This window comes from Oreochromis aureus, linkage group 3, assembly GCF_013358895.1.
Source record: "Oreochromis aureus strain Israel breed Guangdong linkage group 3, ZZ_aureus, whole genome shotgun sequence".
Classification (NCBI taxonomy): domain Eukaryota; kingdom Metazoa; phylum Chordata; class Actinopteri; order Cichliformes; family Cichlidae; genus Oreochromis; species Oreochromis aureus.
The window spans coordinates 62425212-62448470 of NC_052944.1; the positions used below are offsets into that span (position 1 = coordinate 62425212).

The window sequence follows — 23259 nt, forward strand, 5'->3', positions numbered from 1 at the left end:
CCTGCACACACAGATATCCCCCTAAAATAGCTAAAACTAAAAACAAACTAAAAACTACTTCCTGTGCACAGAAAAGAAGATCAGACACCAGCGAGGGAGGATAAGAAAGACAGACGCAACAACGTTGTCATCCCTTATGTAGCCGGTGTATCAGAGAAACTCAGGAGAGTTTTCTCCAAGCACGACATCCCAGTGTACTTCAGACCCAGCAACACACTCAGACAGAAACTGGTTCACCCGAAAGACAAAACTCCAAAATACAGACTTAACAACGTGGTGTATACTGTACAGTGCAGTGAGGAATGCCCAGACCTCTACATTGGAGAGACCAAACAGCCACTTCACAAGCGCATGGCACAACATAGAAGAGCCACCTCCACAGGACAAGACTCAGCAGTCCATCTGCATCTTAAGGATAAAGGTCACTCTTTTGAGGATGCCAACGTCCACATTTTGGACAGAGAGGACAGATGGTTTGAAAGAGGAGTGAAAGAGGCCATCTATGTCCACTGTGAGCGACCATCTTTGAACAGAGGCGGTGGTTTACGACACCAACTGTCTGCCATCTATAATCCAGTTTTGAGTTCCCTCCCCAGACGCCTTAATGCCCACTCACATCCTGGGCCATCTGACCTCAGGAATTCACATGACAAGGTGGGGCCAGGTTTCACAATGAGCTCACCCGAAACCCTGGCTGATTAGGTCCCACACCCGCTTTCACACCTTGCCTCATGTGATTAGAGGATCACCAAGGGTCCTTTGTCCCTCTTTGGGGGGAAACTCCCACTTGGTTTAAATCTGGGACTCTCGGCCATTTGACCTTAGAACTGAAGAAGCTTCTCGGATAGAGGTGAAACGTCTTCAAGCAACTTAAAGAAGTCCAGACGCTTTTCTTTGCAAACTCCTTTGACTATGATGCCAGTATTTTCCCAAATTTTCTAGATACTGCGGACGGACAAGCGCCTGTTTTTGTGCGTTGTGGTTAGCAACAACGACGGTTGAACCATCGCGTGTCCGCTTGTGTATGTACCACATAAACCTTTCACAATAAAGCTCAAGATCCTGTTGAGACTTTTCAAAATAAACTGAATCACAAGAAAGAGCAAATTATTTACGGATGAGAAGTAAAAAAGTGCCGCCAGGTGCTAAAAAATAAACCTTAGACTCAAACGCTTTTCCCCGCAGCACGCCGTGTACTAAATACTCACAAAGAGAACGGCGGCTATTACAACTTATGTATAAAAATGTATCGTTTCATGCATCGGTTTAAACACTCGACTCCAGCTCCTCACACACAGCTATTAAGGTGTGTGTGAGGAATGCTCCTCAGATCAGCCTTTAGAATAGGACTTCATAGGATGATCTCCAGATGCGTCTGTATTTTATTTACTCCCAGCCAGGGGCAATTCTAGGATCAGACCATTAAAAAACACTCCCAAAAAAGAATAAATTATTACAAAATATGAATAAAAACTATTAAAAATGCAGGCAACTTTTCCTGTGGTAGAATGTATACAATGTATGAAAAAATCTTTACTGCAGATACTAATTTTACTAATTTATTAATAATAATTTTGTGTTGTAAGATTTATGAGTTTCATGCTTTCATAGTGGTACTTGGGAGAGCTTGACATTTTTATCAGGTGGTACACACTGTACAAAGTTTGAGAAACACTGATAAGTGTATGTGTGCTTTTGGAAAACATTTTAAGCTGCAGTACAGAATCTTTGAAACAAGCCAGGTTATAACATTTTTAGAATATAAAACAAATAAACAGAGCATCTGCTTCTCTTTACAGCTCCTCACTCCACCAGGGCTGTTTGGCACTTTCTGATAGTGTGCAAATGTGATCTACGTACTGTGGCAGTCATACAGACAACTGGACAGTCCAAAAGTTGGCCTACCTATTACTGGCTGAGGTTTTAGTAGAGTTCTGGCTGAACCACATAAAATATATCATTAATTTTAATCTCCCCAATCAATTACAATGTTATGTTGGAATGTTGGTAAAGAGGGTCAAAAATGTTTCAACCCAGTTTGTTTTGCAGATTCTGTATAGCAGCTTTAATATAGGGAGAACACAACTTCCAGATTGTATGAGTAAAATCAGGTTTTGTCTCTTTGTCAGTTTAACAGTTTCTGTTTTGCCTCTCAGTTGTCTGTTTTCTTACCTGGTTCTTCCTGAACTTGTACTTTCTCCTCACGTTCCCTTCTTTCCTCTCTCCCTCTTTGGACTGACAATCATACACAAATGGATTGTATTCAATTAGATGAAAATTTACATTAATATGAAAAAAATTCTATTTAGATCACTAACAAAAAGTCCTCTCTCAGTATCCATTGCAAACAGGACAGTGGTAACAACAGCAGGCTACGGACAATCTTAAGTTTTAGATTTTAAATAGGCTGTATACATTTCAATGGGAGCAACAGGACGGTCAGATGTGGCTGATTTGACTACAGAGTAGGACGGATTGTAGAGTAGCAAACATTGTCGGAAAAGACGTTTTCAACACAGCAGGTTACCTGGGTGTGATATTTTTCTGCTAAAAAGAAACATGGTCTGATTCCTACCTAACTATTTAAAGAGTAACTGAAGGTTAAATGCAGCTAACATGTCCTGTTAGGCCAGACACTCACACCTCCGCTCCGCTGTGTCTCAGCCATCATCGCTCTGGCTGAAGCACCCCCAAAAATGCACCAATATCGCCCCTGCTTCCAGTGCAAATGAGGACATCTGATTTTGGAAGTAAAAGTCTCTGCCTGATTGCTGCCATCAAAAAGAATCGTACTTCAACAGCTCCTGGATGAGGTCTTCTGCTGCTCTCCTCGGTATCTGTTCACAGTTTATTGTGAAGCCGTTGAGAGAAGAGTGAGGCTGCGTCCAGCCCGGATAGATTGGAAAACGGCGTTCTCTTCTGAAAACATTCCATGTCCACACTAGCTGTCCTCGCTACCTAGCCTGACCTGTCTCCCCAATGTGATGTTTGTGTATTGTATGTACGGTCGGCAAGGTCTGTCATCTCAGTTGTGGGCAAAAGACCTGCAACTGACAAATAAAGGCTATCTCATTATCTCATCTCGAAAACTTCAGATTTTAAGATCTTTTCATGCAGTGTGTGATTTTGTGACACTTTATAGCGTCACAAATGTATGTGACAATGTATGTGACACTTCATACATTGTATACATTCTACCACAGGAAAAGTTGCCTCCATTTTAATAGTTTTATTCATATTTTGTAATAATTTATTCTTTTTGGGAGTATTTTTAATGGTCTGATCCTAGAATTGCCCCTGGCTGGGAGTAAATGAAATACAGACGCATCTGGAGATCATCCAATGAAGTCCTATTCTAAAGGCTGATCTGAGGAGCATTCCTCACACACACCTTAATAGCGTAAGGGGGACGGGCGCCGGGTGTAGCCCTTTGGCACCCCTGCTCAGTAGGCTTCCACTACTCTCTGTCTCTATTATACACCCTGGGGTTGTTCAGTAGCAAGCGATGCTTATGATTGTGCCAGAGCACATTTTGAACAACACCATGGGAATTTCGGATTTTACACAGGTGGTTGGATGTTACACTCTGGATATGGAAGGAAGGTGAGGATTATTAACCCTCTGTGGTCCACCGACACACTGCACCTCCAAATCACATGACTATTTTAAGCTAACATAGCAACAAGCTGCAGTCTCTATTTCAGCCCACATTGAAAGTTCAGACTTCAAAGTTTTTAAATTTTAATTACAGGCCAGGAAATCTAGAGTTATGATAATATATATACGCCACGCTTTTTACTAAATACTGTCGTCACGTTTTTATGTGTGTGTGTGTGTGTGTGGTTTAAGCGTTTTCTAAGGACAGGGCAAAAACAGTAAAGAAAGGAAAAAAAGCCACCTCTTTCCTATCGGTGGAAAAATGCACCATGTCGACCAATTTAAAAAAAAAAAGTCAACATGTGGGATTTGGTTCTTTAGGAAGAGAGAAAAGTTTTGGGAGTGACGGTAACGGCAGCGAGACAGAGCGAGCCAGTGAGAATGAGAGAGAGAGAGAGAGTTTTTAGATGTGGGAGATTTGTGACGTTTAGTGTGGAGTGTATACTTAGTGTATTGTGTTGTCTTGTGTAGTTGTTCTGTTGTGTAGTCGTTTTGTTTTGTGTGTCAGTGAGGGCACTAATGAATGTCACAAAGGCACATTGCTGTGTAAACACAGTCACTAAGTAGAAAACCAGCAGAGTGATACACCTCCTGTTGTCAGGCCTGCAGGTTTATCCCTGTGCTGTGTTCTCCTCTGTCTTTTGGTGTAGGGCTGTGCGATATGACCAAAATCTCATATCCCGATATTAAGACATCTATCGTCCGATAACAATATAAATCACAAAAATGTAACATTTTCTGTAAATTCTGGGAATGTCGGGCAGCTCGACTTGCGTGAAGTGTTTCCAGCTGGGCGTCGCATACCTGGAGTCGAGTGTTTTAACTGATGCATGAAACGATACATTTTTAGACATAGGTTGTAACGGCCGCCGTTTTCTTTGTATTTATTACACAGCGTGCTGCGGGGAAAAGCCTGTTCTAATGTTTGAGTCTAAGGTTTATTTTTTAGCACCTGACGGCTCTTTTTTGCTTCTCATCCGTAAATACTCTGCATCTTTCACGTGATTCAGTTTATTTTGAAAAGTCTCAACAGGATCTTGAGCTTTATTGTGAGAGGTTTATGTGGAAAATAAACAAGCGGACACGAGGTGGTTTTACCGTCGTTGTTGCTAACGACAACACATAAAAACAAGCGCTTTTCCGTCCGTAGTAGGGGTAACGATATAACGATATAAATTTGGCCAACGATAGAGATTTTGACTATATCGCTCTATCGCGATAGCGCATGTTGAAGATGTCATCAAGCTGTGCCTGTTTTGGTCAAAAGCATCGCAGCGGCTACAACCATTATCATCTGCAAATTATGCCCGGCGACAGTCATAGCAAAGAGATGAAGCACTTTTGAAATAGTGGGAAGGCCAAAAATTGCGCTTCCTCCACTTCCGTAACATTGATTCATTAATGTTGAATTCTCTCGCAGCTGTTCTATTCCCATGTTGTTGCAGTATATTAATAACTAACCTTGTATTGTGGATGAATAATCTCAGTTGTTTTCCTGACTGAAGTTTGGCCCGTGTATAGCATCCTGCTATGCGATTGCATTTGTCCCTGACCACCAGAATCCCTCACGTTAACTTTTATCGAGTGGAAAAAAAAGTTAGCGTTCATCCTCCAGCTTCACTGTGCTAATGTTATGCTAACATAGCTGTGTCGCTAGCAATCACGTAGCACATTATATACCTGGTAGTCCAACTTCAGTAACCCTGTAAACGCCACTGCTGTTTAGTTTCCTGTCTTCATTTATGTTTGAAGTGGTACTAGAGCTGTACGTTTTAATCAGTTTCAAAAATTTATCAGTCAGAACATGGTATGTCATGTTTAGGTGGAAACTAGCGAGCTAACTTCCTGTTAACATCTAACTCCGTTAAATTTAACAAATTCTGTTTTCATGGATGCCTGGATGTTAAACTTAATTATTACACCTGGTAGAGCAGCAACGCTGATGATTTTATTAAAGATGAAAGAATTTAGACCGTTTTTAACTCTGTGTTGTTTGACTTTGGGACCTGAAGGGGACGGAGTTTTGGACCCAGATTACTCAGCGAAGCTCCTCACTACGGCAGCCGTAATGCTCTGATAATCTATTAGGCAGTGCGGCTTACCAAAGTTGTACTAAAACATTTTTTAACAGATTTCTGCAAGCCAAAATCGGTTCGAGGTCAGTAAGCACAACCAGAAATCATACATAAGGCACGCTCTCGATTTTTGAGAAAATTAAAGGATTTTAAGTGTGCCTTATAGTGTGGAAAATACGTTTTACAGAAGAAAAGAATATATCGTGATATATATCGTTACCGCACGTGCTTCAAATTATATCGCGATATGAATTTTAGGCCATATCGCCCAGCCCTAGTGTGGTTATATTAAATATAAGAGAAAGAGAGAACTTTAGGAAATTAATACAGCCACTACAGTGACCATCAAAATAATGAAAAAAATATTGCCGTAAACAGTTTATTTTGCGACACCACGAAACAAATGACAGCGTAAAATGAAACGATAGACGTTTTTATATCGTCATCTGATATATATCGTTATATGAACAGCCCTATTTTGGTGGACAAACTTTTCTTTAACTGGCACACATCATTTGTGGGGCATCTTATTGCGACACCTGATTGTTCCCTCATTTTAGTTTTAGTAATATTTTTAAATGGTTGTACAAAATGAAAAAAAAAACGGCAGGTGTATTGGCTGCATTTTTAGATAAATAGTTGTATATGTTTACAAAATGTACAATTTATATTTGCATTTCAAGTTATAAAAATTTACTCAACATGCATGTGTTTGTTTTACATTTAAAAAAGTACTACTAGGATTTTAAGTTCTTTGTGAGATTTCAGATCAGTAATAGTAATATTAATAGTAATAGTAGTACTAGTGCAGTATGTCAGTGAAAAAAATAACTAAATTCAGTTGAGCTGAAAAGAATGATACCAAACAAGGCAAGGGAGTCAAAAATGGCCGGTTGTATTTCAGACCTCAGTGAGTTAATCCAACAAATCATGAAAAATTAGGTTTCAACTTTTGTTCATGACAGTGCAGATTTCTGACACTTTGTGTAATTTAAGCTCTAACAATGTGATTGTTTTCTAACAAAAAACAGTTTGAAACTTATTTTACAGGCTATACAGTACATAATATCAAAACTCACATGTTTTATGTAACTAAAGTGTGTAATTATGTGGGCTACAGACAATAACTAAGTTATAGACTATATTTATATGTAAAACGTGTATACTTACTGCATTTGAATCATTTTAACCATATGTAACCACCTGCATATGTGTTCTCTACATCCCCATAACTCCACTGTATACCAAGCGATCTATTATTCTCAACAGAGATAAACTCAACATAAACTGAACCCACATTAAAGTTAGCTCGGTGCTTACCTTTAGATGAGCCCACAAACCCGATTTGTACGGTCCAACTTTGCACGTGCGCAGTAAGTATCGGGGAGTCCCAATCCATCACTATCTTTTTATTTTTTTGTTTTTGTCTACATTATATTAAATGTCAAATTATCGTAAACATTTTAAGAGACACTTATTATTCTTAACATCTTAACAGATACTCTGACCGTAACTATCGTAAAATGCTTCAACCGGAAGTAGACACCTTTCGCGCATGCGGGGTAACGATCGGGTTTCCGGTACGGATCGGGTAGTATTATCAGGGGTTGTTAACAGTCTGTCCCTCTTGTTGCTGCTGGAATTAGCCGTTTCCATCGGGGCTGAGTAGTCATGCTCGCTGTTTCTTTGAGTTGTGAAAGGGAGGTTTTTCACTGCCGGAGGTTTCGTGTTGTTGCTTTTCTTCATGTTCGGGCTGAAACGTTATCAATATAACTCAAAGGAGTAGATTAAATAACTTCCAGATGAAAACATCGGGACTTTAGTGAGGAGTTCAGACGGATGCGACTGCTCAGTCCGCCATCTTCCGGTTTCCTCCGTACGGATCGGGTAGTGAACTAGTGACACTCCTCTCCTGCACACACACTTTGCTTCGCCCCCTTTCCCCAGCTCTGCTGTGATTTGTGGCTGTGTGGTCACGTGACTCAGCTGCACAACGTAACCACGTGGGTTGTTATTTCAAAGTTAGCGCCTATCTCCTTTCCCTAAACTCTTTCCTTGGCCTCGAGGAAAACGTCATCGTGAGAAGGAGAATTGCTAAGGACTCAGGGAAAGAGAGGAGCGGTGCTGAGAATTAGAACAGCCTTTTTTTAGTAGTGCACACAGCTAACTCTCTCTGCTGAATATGTAAAGAATAAAAGTGTTACTGTGTTAGATGCCTGAATGTTGCTCATGGTCTGATGGGAAATAATGTTTTCTATTCTTTAGCACATGGAACAGTCAGCCGTTCACAGAGTTCAGGTTTAAAGGATGAAATCGTTTACTGATGCATCTCTCCTCTGGATAAATCTGTTCAATGACAAAAAGACTGAGGTGATGGTTTTTGGTCGCCCTAAATGTGTATTTAGATGCCAGCTGATGACTGTCCCTTAATGTAATCAGAACTGAGCATAAACCTAGAGGAGATTGTGCTTGTGCTGTAGCAGCACCAAAACTGTGGAACAATCTGCCTTTAGAGATAAGACAGGCCTCTCCTGTTTGTTTGTTTGTTTATTATTATTTGATTCTATGCTGTTTTATCTTGTTTTAAATATAGGGCTTTTTTAATGTTTATGTATTTTTATTTATGTATTTTTTACCATTTTGTTTTATTCTTTTGGTCCTGTGTTGGGTATTTTAAAGTGCTTTATGAATAAAGATGGTTTGGATCGGATTGGATAAAATTAAATACATATTGTTTTCTTAGAATTTACTGTTGTGATCCAGTGTATCTCTTTTTCTCCTCCTTGTTAAGGATCTCTGTGACTACAATAAAATTCCCTCCATCCATCATTGAACTGCACTGAAGTAAAACTTAATCCTAAGGGCTGCAATACACCAAAGGACATCACTAATAAACACTAATTATACAGAACCTTAAGCTCACTTTGATTAGTCAATATATATATAATCTTGAGCTCATACTTTGTTCTCTGTTCTTCTGGCACCAACTTTTTTTTTCTGCAAGTAAGATTAGTTGTTAAGAACTATCTTCAGTGTAAAGAAGAACAAGAAGTATTGGAAGTGATTGTACAGCCCCCACAGAGCACATCATCAAGTTTGTCCAGGATTACATGAAGAGAGAGAAGGATGTGAGGAAGACTACATCCACAGAAGATCTGTGCTCAGTTCTCCAAAATGTTTAGAACAACCTACCAGCCGAGTTCCTTCAAAAAAATGTGCAAGTGCACCTAGAAGACTTGATGCTGTTTTGAAGTGTGTTCACACCAAGTATTGATTTGATTTAGAGTTCTCTTTTGTTCATTCACTGCATTTTGTTGATTGAGCTAGCAGGGCTCAAACTAGAACACCGATCAGTCATATTTGTAGGTAATAACCTTCAACTATTAAAATACATTTTGCTAAAGTGACTGTAATGTCTCCTGTATTTGAACAAAATACGAGAACACAGATAACCAATGTTGTGATAACCTTTATCTCTCACCTGGGTTTGCTGGTTTTGTCAAGTCAATTAATACAAAGGAGGACTGGCTTTGTTGAGCTTCCTCGGTTAAAACACTAACACAGGCACACACTTAGCCTGTATTTTTGTAGGAAAATTACATTCTGGCAACTTAAGCTCACCATCTGCAAACTTAACATGTGAAGTTCAAGATTACAGAAAACAAACTGAAGCAGAATTAAAGAGAAACTCTATATTTGTTTCTTTATCAGTACCTGTGAGAAGACTGTTCATACTGTGTTGTTCTCTCTACAAAGGTTTCTACCAATAAATCTCAGAAAGACACACATTTACACATTTATCATCAGGTCCCGAGCTACTACTAAAGATACTGTTACTGTGGTACGTGCATATCTTTGGAAATAATGAAATAGGTGGCAAAACTGGAGAATTATAATCAGTTAATTAACTAAAAAGATAGAAAACAAGTAGAAAACCAAATTGAAAGGAAATATGTGTCGGTGTGGCCATATTCATCAGCATGAACATCAGACAACTTCAGGTTCTGTCACGACCGGGCAGCCAACACAAGGAAGAGGACTCAGATGCAGACACCACACAGAGGCTCGGAGGAACAGTGTACAACAAGATTTTATTTTGGCAAAATCACTAAATATGAACTAAAGGTGAGAGGCAAATGAATGTACCCTCTGGAATTGCTCAAACCCATACACTAACACACAATGCTACAAACTCAGGGGGACTAAGAAACTGAAAATTAACCCACACTATGGTAAGCAAGAGACTCAGAGTAACAAGATTCAATACTAGAACATTAGTGGGACACTATGAACAAGAGCTGAACTATGAAGTACTAAGCTATATTAGAGCAATCTCAGTAATTCACTCAATAGTCACAAAAACATGAAATCATGAGACAAGAGTCAGACTACATGTGTTGTAGCAGAGTAGTTGGGGTCTGGGATGCGGGTCCTCCCTGCTGCTGCAAAGCCAGGGGCGGTCTGCTCGTCTCCACCCCAGGGAAAAGGGAAACATACATCACAATAAAATATCATACGATATAATCACACACACACACACACACTTTGAACTACACTGAAGTGTTTTAAGAACCTATGTAGTTATAAGATTATATATTGTGAAGATTTAATAATTAGGATTAATGTGTGACCTTTGACCATGTTGTGACCTATTGTCAGAAGGCAAAGCAAAGGGTTAACCTAAGGGTGTCCCTTTGGGCTGGGCCCTCAGCCAGAGCCCTGCGTGTACCCTGGCCTGTACCTGACCCCTGCAGCTGTGTTTGGGCGTGTGGGAAAGTTACCCAGCAGCAGGGGGCGGGGATACTGGTCCCTGTATATTAGGGGACCAGAGGACACCCCAGCACTTTTCCCCCTCTGCTGTTACTCTCTGTCCGTCTCTGTGTTGCTCTGCTGTCTGTGCTTAAGGCTGTACACCCCGGGGTTTTGCTTTGCTTGCTTTCTGCTTTGTAATTCTCTTGCTAAATGTCTGTATGTATTTTTCCTGCTGTTCATATGATTCAGTGTATTAAACTCTGTTCCAAGAATTCTACTCTTTTACAGAGCATCTTTTTGAGTGTCTTGATTTTAATTGGATCTAAAAGGGTTGGATCTCCACATCGTTGGTGGGAAAAGGTTATCAGGATGGCTTCAAAATTTGCGACCACAGGCTCACAAATGACGGCTCACTTGACCGCGGTGTTCACGTTAGCATGACCTTTGCTACGGTGGACTAATAATCAAAAATAAATCTGATGTAACGAGAATGTAAATACAAAGTAGGATTAAATCATTAAATGTCTTCATTCTTCAAAGATCTCCACAGAACAACAAAAATATACAAACTTAACAATCAGACAAACCACCTCAAAATAAGTATTTTAGTACAGAGGAGGCAGCATTCAACTTTTATGGAAGCAAAAAGTGCAGAAATAGGAACACAGACTGATCCGGTGGTTTTCTGGATTTTTCTGTGTGGACGCTTCATCTGATTATTGTTGTGACTTTTTTCTAAGTGATTCATTTTCCCACGCTGCACCTCTACACTCAGTCTTAGGGTTCCTCCACCTGTCACACTCACTTTAACCTCTGATTACTTTTCAGAGTCCTTTTCACTTTGACTTCACTTCTGTACTTCTACTTAACTACAGATGAACTACAGAAGTGTCTGATTATCAGTAATAATCTATAATTTACTGAATAATATGGAGAATATAAAGCAGAAGCTGTGGGATGACTTACTGTAGTCAGGAGTTCAGGAGAATCCTCAGAGTTTCTGCTCCTCATCATGATGGAAAAATGAAAACATGTTGATGCTCTTTGAGCTGGAATCAGTCCAAAGCAGCCGTGAGTGTGAACCAACAGACATCATTATAATAACTCTGACATGAATCCTGATAGAAATCCTGCTCACTGACCTCTCTAACTGTAACTCTGTCACTGACACATCTGCCAACATCTGTTCCTGTAACAGCTCAGAGGAGTTCAGCACTTCCTCTCTGATTATTATCAGAAAAGTCAATATGACCGTGAATGTGGCGCAGCAATAAACAGATTCCAAACCACAAACTCACAGACTTTGAGACTTGCTCACAGATGACTATGAGGTCTGTGTGAAACACATTTTCAGCCTTTTATGGACACGTTTCATAAATCTGCATATTTTTCCCTGTTCAGCAGCGTAAAAATCTGAATTGTTGTCTGAAGGCCAAAAGATGCCAAACAGATTTAGGTTCCCAAGTCGATCATTACAGTATAACGTTCCACTTGAATCACAACAGACAAGACCAGGAGATACAAAAACAAAGTAAGAGAAGTGTTACGACCCGGCTCAAAAGCCGCAGCATAGGCTTCAGAGGGGCTTTTAATTCATTTACGGCTCCTAGAGGAACCTTTTGAGGGAGGAGGTGTTACGCCCCTCTGCAGCCCCCAATCTCCTCAGTGTGTTCAGCTGTTGCTAATAGACCACACCTAGTCAGGTGTGGATAAAAGCTTACCTGAGACAGGCTTTCAGAGAGGCTCATTAGTCCTTGCCTAGGTGATACCAGCTGTTTTAGCCAACTTGCGTTGCATTTTAAGATGAAACCTCTTTTCACTGAAATTCTAGTGTTCGTCTCCTTATTTATATTGCAGCTTTTGAGCCGGGAGGTAACATAAGGGAGAAAGTTAACAGAAGGAGAGGGAGAGAGAAAAAATAACAGTAGGCAAACCACAGCAACTACCAACATATGCATAAATAACAGTAAATAATAAATAATAATAATAAGTGCTCACCGGGCAGCCAAGCAGCCACCAGGAGTGAACCCAACCAGACGGCTGGAGTCCTTCTCCCAGCCTCCAGCCCCAGAATGGAGAACGCTGGTGTGTCAAAACCTCATTCCTCACTCTGCTCGCTCATATGTGGTGTTGATGTGTGCTGTTTTAAATCGCATAAAGTCTGAATATGTGAAATTAACTTAGAGTTATTTGATTGATGTAATTGCAGGAGTGGGAGTTGTTTATTCTAGTTTTCGTGCTCCACGTGTCTCTGATCTTTAATGTTCTCACAAACATTAAAGACCATCATCAGCCAAAATGATGTCACTGTATAAACATGTATGTTGTACTATGGAGGAGGCAGCATTTAGCTGTAGCCTCCATAAAACCACAGCTGTTCTGGAGAACTTTGTCCAAAGTTTCAGTGACAGAGAAGCAGCAGAAGAAAGCTGATATAAAACTGATGAAAGACGAGCAGCAGAAAATAGTCTACAGGGAGAGAGAGCATGCAGCGCTGCAGCACTTCCTGGAAATCACATGACTGTAATGAGCGTACAGGGCAGTGACTGAGTACACTTCCTCTTTGTGATGGAGGTGATTTTCTTCTTTATATCGTGTCAGATAAAGTCTGACAGGTTTTCTTCAATTCATTTCATTTGATTTGTTTTCACAGATGAAACCAGTCAACAGTAAATCAGATGTTAACTCCACATGACCTTCATCTGTAAGCAGTAACCGCTTCCTGTTGTGTGTGTACTTGTGAAACAGCACTGGATCAATGCATATAACTGATGTGCACATGTCCAACAGAAGAAGGTCGTCATCGTCTGTCCTGTTCCTTATTCTGTCATTATTGCTCCCAGAAATGTGTTATTATTTCAAACATGTGAAGCTGAACTCTGACACATAACATCAAACAGCTCAGCCAACCAGTCACACCTTCAAATGTAATGCAGCTCTTTGAGTGTTTGAACCTGCTGTTGTGTTGCTTTTGTGTGCTGGTGTCACTGATGGCTGCTGCTGCCGTGACAACAAACACACAACCACTGTCATGTTGTCTGTCTGTGTGTTAGCAGTGTAGACCTTTGTTGTTAGGGCCAAAGGTCAAAGTTGACTTTCAAAATTAATGTAAAGAAACCACGTGGAGTTTAATATCTGATATGAAAGGACACAAAGAGAGCTGAACAACACACAGTTTATTTTTTCAATACGACGTCACAATGACGCTATAAAGTGTCACAAAATCACACACTGCATGAAAACATCTTAAAATCTGAAGTTTTTGAGATGAGATGATGAGATAGCCTTTATTTGTCAGTTGCAGGTCTTTTGCCCACAACTGAGATGACAGACCTTGCCGACCGTACATACAATACACAAACATCACATTGGGGAGACAGGTCAGGCTAGGTAGCGAGGAAAAAAACAACATCGAAATGTGTAACACAAAAGGGTAATACAGGAATGCACAGATATCAACACACCATATCACAATAAACACAGACAAGCAACATGGGAAAGTGTTCCAGTGTTCCAGGCCTGGCAGCATGAGGTGTATCACGGTGCGTTCACACCGAACGTGATAGATGCGACCAAAAGCGCCAGACGCCCCTAGCTGGAAGAGCCTCGGGAAGAAGGAGGAGAAAAATAAGAACATTGTTTCTGCCCTGGAGAGCCTGCTGCCTCATCAGAAAACTACTGATTGCTAGAATGAAGGGCTTTGGCTGGACCGCCCCTTTGAACTAGGTCAGAGCATCATGTCAACAGGCTCCTGATTGGTTGTCGCGGCGCGACTTGATGCTGGAGTTAAGATTTTTCCAACACGAGCGGTAGGTGTGATAAGCGCGAATGCACAAAATGCACCACACAAACTGCAGTGTGTATCTTACTTCGTGCTTCAAACGCATCAGTCGCGCTACTTGCGCGAATCAGGCAGAAAAGCGCTTTCGCGACGGAAATCTGCTTCTGAAGTTTCACGCGACCCCCAGTCGCGCTTCATCGCGCTTCATCTCGCTTCATCTCGCTCCTCAATTGACTTTACATGTAAACCTGAAGCTCTGGTCGCGTCTATGGCGTTCTGTGTAAATGCACCGTCACTCCTCCTGTTTTCCACCTGGAGACAGTGTTTACACTGTAATCTGCCTTTGGTGGCTTTGTGGCAGAAACTGTGACATTCAGCAGTCGTCTCATTGTTCTGACACACAACACGAAACTATCCACTACACAACACACTAACTACACTTTAACTACACACTCCAAACACGCTAAATGTCACAAATCTCTCACATCTCAAAACTCGCTCTCTCTCTCTCTCACCACCGTCACTCCTAAAACTTTCCCCTCTGCCCTAAATAACCAAATGCCATGTTGCCATATCATTTATTGATTGGTACATTTTTCCGACAATAGAAAAGGTGTTTTTTTGGTTTTTTTGGAGAGTTTTCGAAGAGTACTTTCCTTAGAAAAGTCCAGAAGTAAATAAAACGATAGTATTCAGGAAAAATATTGTTTTTATCATGAGGCTGGTTTTACATGGCCGATCAACACAATTTAAAAACTGGTAAATAGTTTGAAATCCACACTTTTTACACAAAAATGGAGAATCAGGGTTGTCTTCGGCTGACACAGCATCTTGTTGCTATGTTATCTTAAATTGCTCATGTGATTGGTTTACCGTGACTACTTCTCTTTCTCAGCCAATCAGCAGCACTGGTGAGATTTTTTCACCCCTTCCAGCTCCCAGTAAGCTGAAGACAGCTTCAACCGTCTGTGTGTTGAAAAATAGTAACGTGTCTGCACTGCATTTTCTTCTTAATAATGGTAGCGGTGTTGTAACGATAGAAATAGTAATTAGTTGGATTACTAGTTACTGAAAAAGTAACGCTGTTACTTTAATGCTGTCATTCCCATCAGACCTCCTCACACTTTGAACTCATTGTTATTCTGAATGTTTCTATTTTCACTTTGTTTCTATTTTTTTCTTCTCTCTGTGGTGATTCTTTGGTTTTCTTAAGTATTTCTGTGCCTCCCTGTCTGTGTTTACTCCTTGTCTCTATAGTTAATCACTTCCTGTTTTATTTTGAAAGAATCTGTTCTCGTGTTTTTTTTCTCACTTTACTTCCTACTCCTGTCTCTCCACACAGATTTTTACCTTCCTGCATTGACTCAGAGCCCTAAAAACACAAAGCTGCGTTTAACGTTTACAACAATTTCTGCATTTTATCATTTTAGCCACAGCTTAAGAGTCCACTCATGAAAAGACGATATTTTGACTGATATCAGGGTTAACCCTAACCCCTAACTAGTTAAAAATGTCAGAATACATGAGGGAAAGGGAACATGTCAGTGACCTCCAGCTGTAAAACCATTCCTGTTTTGAGGGTTGTCTCATTGTTGTCCCAAACTGTTAAGATGAAACTGATTAACAACTTCCTCTGATTAGTCACTAGCTAGGATAGTGCATCTGAATTGGGAGAAGTGAGATGACAGAATTCAGTTGAATACAATCTGTTGACTTAAAGCATTGTGTCAAGATAAGTAGGAAGACCACGCTATAACGGACAGTTTAAGGAAAAGCTCAACTTTACAAGGAATCTTTTTTTTTGTTTTGTTTTTGGACAGAAAGATGAGAAGTTTGATGTCTGAGCTCTGGGCTTGAGTCACGATGTAGTTTGGTTAGCTTAGCTTAGCATGATGGCTGTAAACAGGGCGAGCAGCTAGCTTGTCTCTGTCCACAGTCACAGATAAAGAGCAGCTGTACCTGGGCCTCCTTGTTCTCATGGTTCTTTGTCCATGACTGATGTCTTCAGTTCTCACTGCTGAGTAGACCACAGCTGAATCAGTCTCTGTACAATAAACACATTAAAATTACTGCAACAGTGCTGTGATATTATTACACTACAGCAATAGAGACATTTCATTCTGTTCTTTTAAGCTTATTAGAAGCATTAAATGGTGTCTTTTTATAAATAGCAGAAACTTTTCACAGTTTTTATTTTTAATCTTAACACCTCTGCTGCAAAACAGTGAGAACAAAGAAATCAGGATGTTTCTGAGAAAAAGAAGAAGGGCGGCCACAGAGCTGCAGACTGATGCACTTTTACCGCAGAGCATACATGCATGACCACTGTTATCAGTTACTCTTATCAGCCAAACTCAAACACACTGCAGTAAGAAGCTCCATCAGTGTCAGACTAACTCGAGTCAAAAAGAAGCTGCTGTGTTTTACATGCAGATCAAGTTTAAAAGAATAAAAGTCACTGATGGATATAAAGGACATTTTATCTGTTCTGTCTCTTCATATGTCTCATGTTAACACGTTACATATCTGTTAATGGAAAATTGTATTTTGTAGTCAGTATAAGCTTTTAATGATATAAGTTTGCATATGAAAGAATACTCCATGATGACCTTTTTATGATTTACACTGTTGTCCATTATAAGACTTGTTTCTGTTTTATAAATTCTTTCTCACAGCGATAATAGCTGAATAAGCTATTATTATTTCACTCCTGCCAGGAAAGAGGACAGCTGGACACTTTTATCTTCACTCCCTTTCTGTATCCAACAATACACATACACACTAACATTCCTCTGTCTATGAACAGACGTATTCATCACTGTATTATTTTTTGTATATAAATAAAGACCAGAGCGGTAACAGAGCGCTGATCACAGGGCCCCCACTCTCTGATGTGAGCGCTCTGTGACCGCCCTTGCAAGTCAAATCTGCAGCGTGTGTGTCTTCACTCTCAGACTCTTAGCTGAAGAAGTGTCTTTAGAATAAATCTCTTGACAATATCTTAACTGTGTGTGTACCGACAAACACGCATGTGTGGGCCTCATCTGAGCTCTGACATTTATGGCTCAGTCACAGCACTGCTGAATGTGATGTCATCCAACAACAAACACCTTTAGATTTGATGCAATGGTCACAATGGTGACAAGTACAATTTACTGTATCTTTACTGTGATAAGAAGCTGAAACTGTTTCAGAGCTGCTGATTGGCTCTTTGGGCCATTTACCTTCAGGTCATAGGCGAATCACTAAAGTTGTTCAGAGAGAGAAATGTGCACTGATCAAGCAAAGAAATTGAAACATTTCAGACTGAAGAAACTGAACTGTTTCCTAATTCATGTGACTCTGACCTTTGACCTGTTTATTTATTATCTTTACCCAAATAATTGGAGCAGGGCTTGAAATCTTTGGCTTCCATAAGCTGTAAAAACTTTAGATTTGAAGATGTAATCTCTTCAACTCGATGTTGTTTCTTGAATCATTTTTAAGGTCAGCTTTGTTCTTGGTGCTAACAGTGAAGCTGAAGGTCAGATGCTTCGAGAACACTGATGTCCTCCAAGGCTTTAATGTTGTTGCAAAAGTTTAGGAAGATCCATAAAAAACAGGTAATATAATGGTAAACACTATAAGTAAACACTTTTATGATTTAAGAATCTAAATTATGACCACAGAATGGAAACAAAATACCACAATGATTAAAAACGAATATGTACAAACCTTCAAGTTTCCTGTGAACACAACGTCTCACCCGCAGAACCAGTAACACCAGTAGAACCACAACATAGACTGATCCAACAGGCAACAGCACAGAGAGAGGAGGAGTAGAGAGTGATGGAGGAAGAGTGATGGAGGTGGAACCAGGTGGAGGTGTGGATGTAGGTGGAGGTGAGCTGCTCAATGTAGGTGGAGGTGTGGTGGTGTGTTTCTCTAAAATAAAGTAAACACAGTCATTAAGTTGTCGTCACATTGTGAATGTTGAAACCTGCAGAAACACAGACAGGTGAGTGTGTCACCTGTGACAGTGATCCAGCTGTTAGTGAGGGGAGGGGCTGTGTGTCTGTGAGGGTGTGTCTCAGCTGGAGCAGCCACAAAGACAACAGCTGGAGAAACATCTGTCTACCTCTGACATCCACCAGCTCATCCATACAACAAACAAACATCAACAACCAGGAAGCAGCTTCACCTCTGATCACACACACACTCAACTCTACTCACTCACCTGGAGGATCAACAACACTCAGGTAGATGCTGCTGAGATCCCATAAGCGTGTTTCTCTCACATCAGCTCAACACTCGTATGTCATTAATCGTCACATTCTGTCTGTCCTGCAGATCCACCCGGTTCTTAAAAGATGGATGCTGATAAAATGGATCAAAGTGACCATCCCAGTGCAAAATGACAACTTCTGACTGCAGGTAAGCTTTTGTCCACTTTAAAAATTTGATCTTGTTGTTTGGAGCTCGACATGTCAGAGTGACGTCCTGTCCAGACTCAGCTGTGATGAATTTATGGTCTGAAAGAGGAAACAACACAGAGCAGAGAGGTTAAAGGTCAAAGTACAATTATGAACTGAATGATTGACTTTAAGTATTTTATTTATTTCCTTTGACATTTAAGTTTTTAATCATGTTGGATTTAATGAACCTCTGAACATCCACCAGGTCACCAGTGACCCACTGAGGGGGAATTTTAGCCTCATGCTAAACATGCAAAGAGTCAGAAACTACAAGATGTTAGCTTCTACAGAACAACAACATGTGCTGATAATAAGTGAACATAATATGTGAGAGAAAGCAAGTGTCCACCCAGCCTCGTGTCTCCTTCACACACAGAGAGACAAACTGAATCCAGATTAAAATAATCCTCCTGTACTTCTTGTTATCTCAGAGAGAAACTCAGTTCAGTTCAATCTCACCTGCAGAGATGAAGACAAGGACAAACAGCAAAGTGGAGCAGAGCAGCGCAGTGCCAGCAGCCATCTCTGTGTCAGTTTTCAGTGCAATTTCAATTATCAATCGATAATTTTTTTTCACTTTGTTGTCACTGTTTGCCTTTTTTAGATGATGTCACATCATCTATGTGACTGTCTTTACGACAGTCCAGTTCAGTTTCCAAATATTGATCCACTGATCCACCTCAACACAGAGACAAACTACAGCATTTCATCCATTTACACACAGCTTCATCAACACTAACTCCACACACTCAGCTTACCAGTGACTGTCAGGTTAACCATGTTACTGATGGGACCCTCTCTGGACTCACACCAGTAAACTCCACTGTCCAAAGGGACGATGTGGTTGATGATGCATAAAATACCGTCTAATCTTCCAAACTCATCTCCACACAGAGTCCTGTTTCCCTTGCTTGTGTTTCTCCTCAGAGTCCATCCAGCAGAGCTGTCGTCCTCCTCACAGCTCAGAGACACAAAGTCTCCTTTAAAGAACTGAGAGCTGCTGGGACTCACAGTCAGACAGGCTGTGGGGGAAATGATTAAAATAAAGAAGACCATGAGAAAAAGCTTTTTCACAAAGAAACCAGGAGAATCTTTGTTGGTTTGTTTCAGATGAGGAGCAGAAAATGATCCAGGAGTTTAGCTCATGCAAAAGATAATCTCCTAAAATCCTGCCCAGGTATCATGAAATAACTTTTTAGAGATGCTGCTCTATGATATCATACAGATACAAAAGTCTAAACATGACAGTCTGCATTCTGAGCTTTAACCTCATAGGGATTACTTGTGCATACACTGACCTCATGATATCTATTATAAACATTCATCATTAAAGACAGGAAATTAGGAAACGAACAACATTTTCTCTCCAAGTTAAACAGAGATTTGCAATCTGTCTGCAGGTAAAAACTTAACAGAAATCGATCTGTTGGTAGCCATGTGCTCATCGTGTGTCACAGGACCAAGAAAGCCTCGTTAAAAAGCAAACATTGATGGTCACGTTTTATATCACCTTTTAGTCCTCTTATTTTTAATCAGGTTTTTATTGGGATTTAAACATTTAAAACACTTTATGTTTAAGAATCTGTTCCTTTCTGCTGTTATTAAAATCATTAACTAGTATTCAGGGACTAGTCTACAGAAAACACATAACTAACCTCTTCACCTCTTCCCTCTTTTTTACTGAAAAGTTATAAAGTTTGGTGAAACTCCCAAAACTCTTAATATAAAGACTGGAACACTTTTGCTAGATTGATAGAACTTTATTAATCCCTCAGGTAGGTTCCTCTGGGAAATTCAGTTTCTGGTAGCAGAACACCAACAGAAATTTGAAAAAAAGTAGAAATTAGAAAAAAAAAAGGCGAAAAAGAGAATATAAATATAAGCATAAATATAGAACATATAGAGAGAGGCTTATTTATATATGCTGTACACACACACACATTTATATATGTGTGTGTGTGTGTGTATATATATATATATATACATACATACATATACATATACACATATATATATACATATATATAAATAACTTTTATATATGTGTGTGTATATATATATATATATATATATATATACATGCAATGTTGGGGAGTAACGGAATACATGTACCGCCGTTACGTATTCAGAATACAAAATATGAGTAACTGTATTCCGTTACAGTTACCGTTTAAAAAGGTGGTATTCAGAATACAGTTACTTTGTTGAAATAAATGGATTACACTGCGGTACTTTCCTTGTTTCATATTGTCGCGGGTCAGGATTGTTTGGGTTTGTTTGACAGCTACGTTCTGTTGTTCCAGGCGGCAGCGTTACGGTTGCCATGGTTACAGGGTGACGCGCTCTCTCTCTGCGTGTTTCCTGGGTGAGAGAGCGCCTTTTTGTTGTTGTTGTTGTGCTAAGCTAATAGGCAGAATGCTACAGGCATAGCTCTAAAGAATGTAGCCTCATGGGCAGTGTAGTCCGTGCTGCAGGGAGAATGGACTACCATACCCGTTATGTGTCTGTGAGCGAGGGAGGGAGAGAAAGGAAGTCCGAGCTGTCACGGAGCAAAAACGGGAGCTGGAAGCATGTAAATATAATAATAACCACAGCAGCCAAGAAGAGTGCCTGACGAGCCCATTTGTAAGTAAGCTATTAAGACTCAACTGTACACTGTGTTCGTGTTTTCCTCCGAAAAAATAAGTTCCGTTGAAGCAGCCTTTCAACGCCTCTCTCTGTCTCCCGCAAGCAAAGTTGACCCAGACAACAAAGTAAAGCTAGTTTTTGCTACCAGCCCAACACGGAACCCACCGTGATTAGCCAGAGGTCCCTTTACTACGTTTCGGAGCCATGGACCTTCAGTAACAGTAATAAATCACAGCAATAGTACATTCATGTAGTTGTAAACAGCATGATAATATATCAAGTAATCCAAAGTATTGAGAATACGTTACTCTCATTGAGTAACGTAACGGAATACGTTACAGAATACATTTTGGGGCATGTATTCAGTATTCTGTAGTGGAATACATTTTAAAAGTAACCTTCCCAACACTGTATACATGTATATATATATGTGTATATATATACATGTATATACATACATATATATATATACACATATATATACATATATATATATACATATGTATATACATATTTACATATATATATATGTAGCCTGGTCTCAAATATCTATTTTAGACTCTACAGGTTAAAAGGATATAAATATTGTCATGTAGAGACTTTATTGTAAATATTTCATATATGTGTTTAAAAGACAGAGTTCAAATGGTTAAAAATGTGTTTAAAATCACAATAAATAGAAGCCAATAATAATTTAAGTGTTCATGGAGTGTTATAAGTTACAATAAAACCAAAGGTTTGTTATCTAATGTGAAACAAGGAAAACTCTGTATTGCTTCAAGTTGTTTACAAGTTCATTTTGGGTTGTCAATCTTGTATTTTCTTTTATCCCATTGGTTGATGTAAACCTATTGTCCAATCGGATGTAGGGGAGGCGGGATCTAAGTGAGGCGGAAGGAAAAAACACTAACTAAGCTAGTGAGAGTCGGCAGCAGCACGTTACCGGAGGAGGTTGTGTATCAGAGCTAATAGTCAAAGGAGAATAGTCAAAACAATAGCCGTGGATGCAGAGTCTACGTTCCTGTTATGGACTGTTTTTGTTGGGTAGATAACCCGGAATGCGAGGACTGTAAGGCGTTGATTCAGGTTTGCAGCCACCACTCCCCGGAGTGTCGGCCAGAACACTACTCTAGGCCCGGATGGATATTCAGGAATGAGACAATGAGGACACCAAGGATGGTTTAGACGCTTGTATTGCCTTCACACGGTCAGAGGTAACAGGCTAGTCAGAGGAGCAGGTGTTACATACAAGTTTAGGTGCATCGGTGTGGATATGAGCGGGGTGTGTGTGTGTGTGGTCTCTAAAATGAACAGAAAGAAAACAGTACATCACTGAAATGTTCACAATGGTAACTAAGAGTACATCAACAGAAACACAGGTGGGAAATAAACTAACATCCCCTTTGCTACCATAAGCCATATATTACCCACGTCTCACATATAAACCCACTGAGCTAACCCAGCACACAGTTATCCCCAATCACACGGCAGGAGAGCTAGCCTAGCTTAGCTTAGCTTAGCTCCGCTTAGCACTCGCTAGCGACACAGACAGAAACATAGTCATTTCCCTCTAACTTCAGTTACAGTCACAAACGCATCTCATCCCCGCATCCTCACCCATCACAGACTTACGTTGCTCAGTAACGCACACTTCTCATGAAATGACCACTTCTCTGCCGGTAATCAGGAGTGGAAACGCTCATATACTTCACCCACGTATCTCCCTGCCCAAATCCTCTCTCATACAAAGCGGTGGGGTGACCTCTACTGGCCACTCTAAGAAACTACAGGTGAACAACTGAACAGAATAAAACTCACAACTACGGGGCCTTTTGTACAGCCGCCCCCAAATGTATGAAGTACATTTGCTCACAACAAAAGGTAACTTCTCTAATAAAGTCACAGTGATTGT

The 23259-nt window shown here is 40.2% G+C and overlaps 1 protein-coding gene and 1 long non-coding RNA gene across 2 annotated transcripts in view; both read right to left on the reverse strand.

Moving 5' to 3' along the window:
* LOC120436235 (zinc finger protein 235-like) overlaps positions 1–8276 on the reverse strand; it is a gene marked incomplete at its 3' end in the record, with an annotated part of 89923 nt that extends 81647 nt beyond the window's left edge. The window contains exon 1 of the mRNA XM_039606876.1: positions 7053–8276. The remainder of the gene's footprint in view (positions 1–7052) is intronic.
* A 7629-nt stretch (positions 8277–15905) lies between these two features.
* LOC120434711 lies at positions 15906–19652 on the reverse strand. The gene is made up of 4 exons (XR_005609300.1): positions 19478–19652; positions 18482–18776; positions 17980–18189; positions 15906–16309 (listed from the first exon to the last, which is right to left on the reverse strand). It is a non-coding gene; the product is annotated as an uncharacterized LOC120434711 (long non-coding RNA).
* Positions 19653–23259: the final 3607 nt, after the last annotated feature.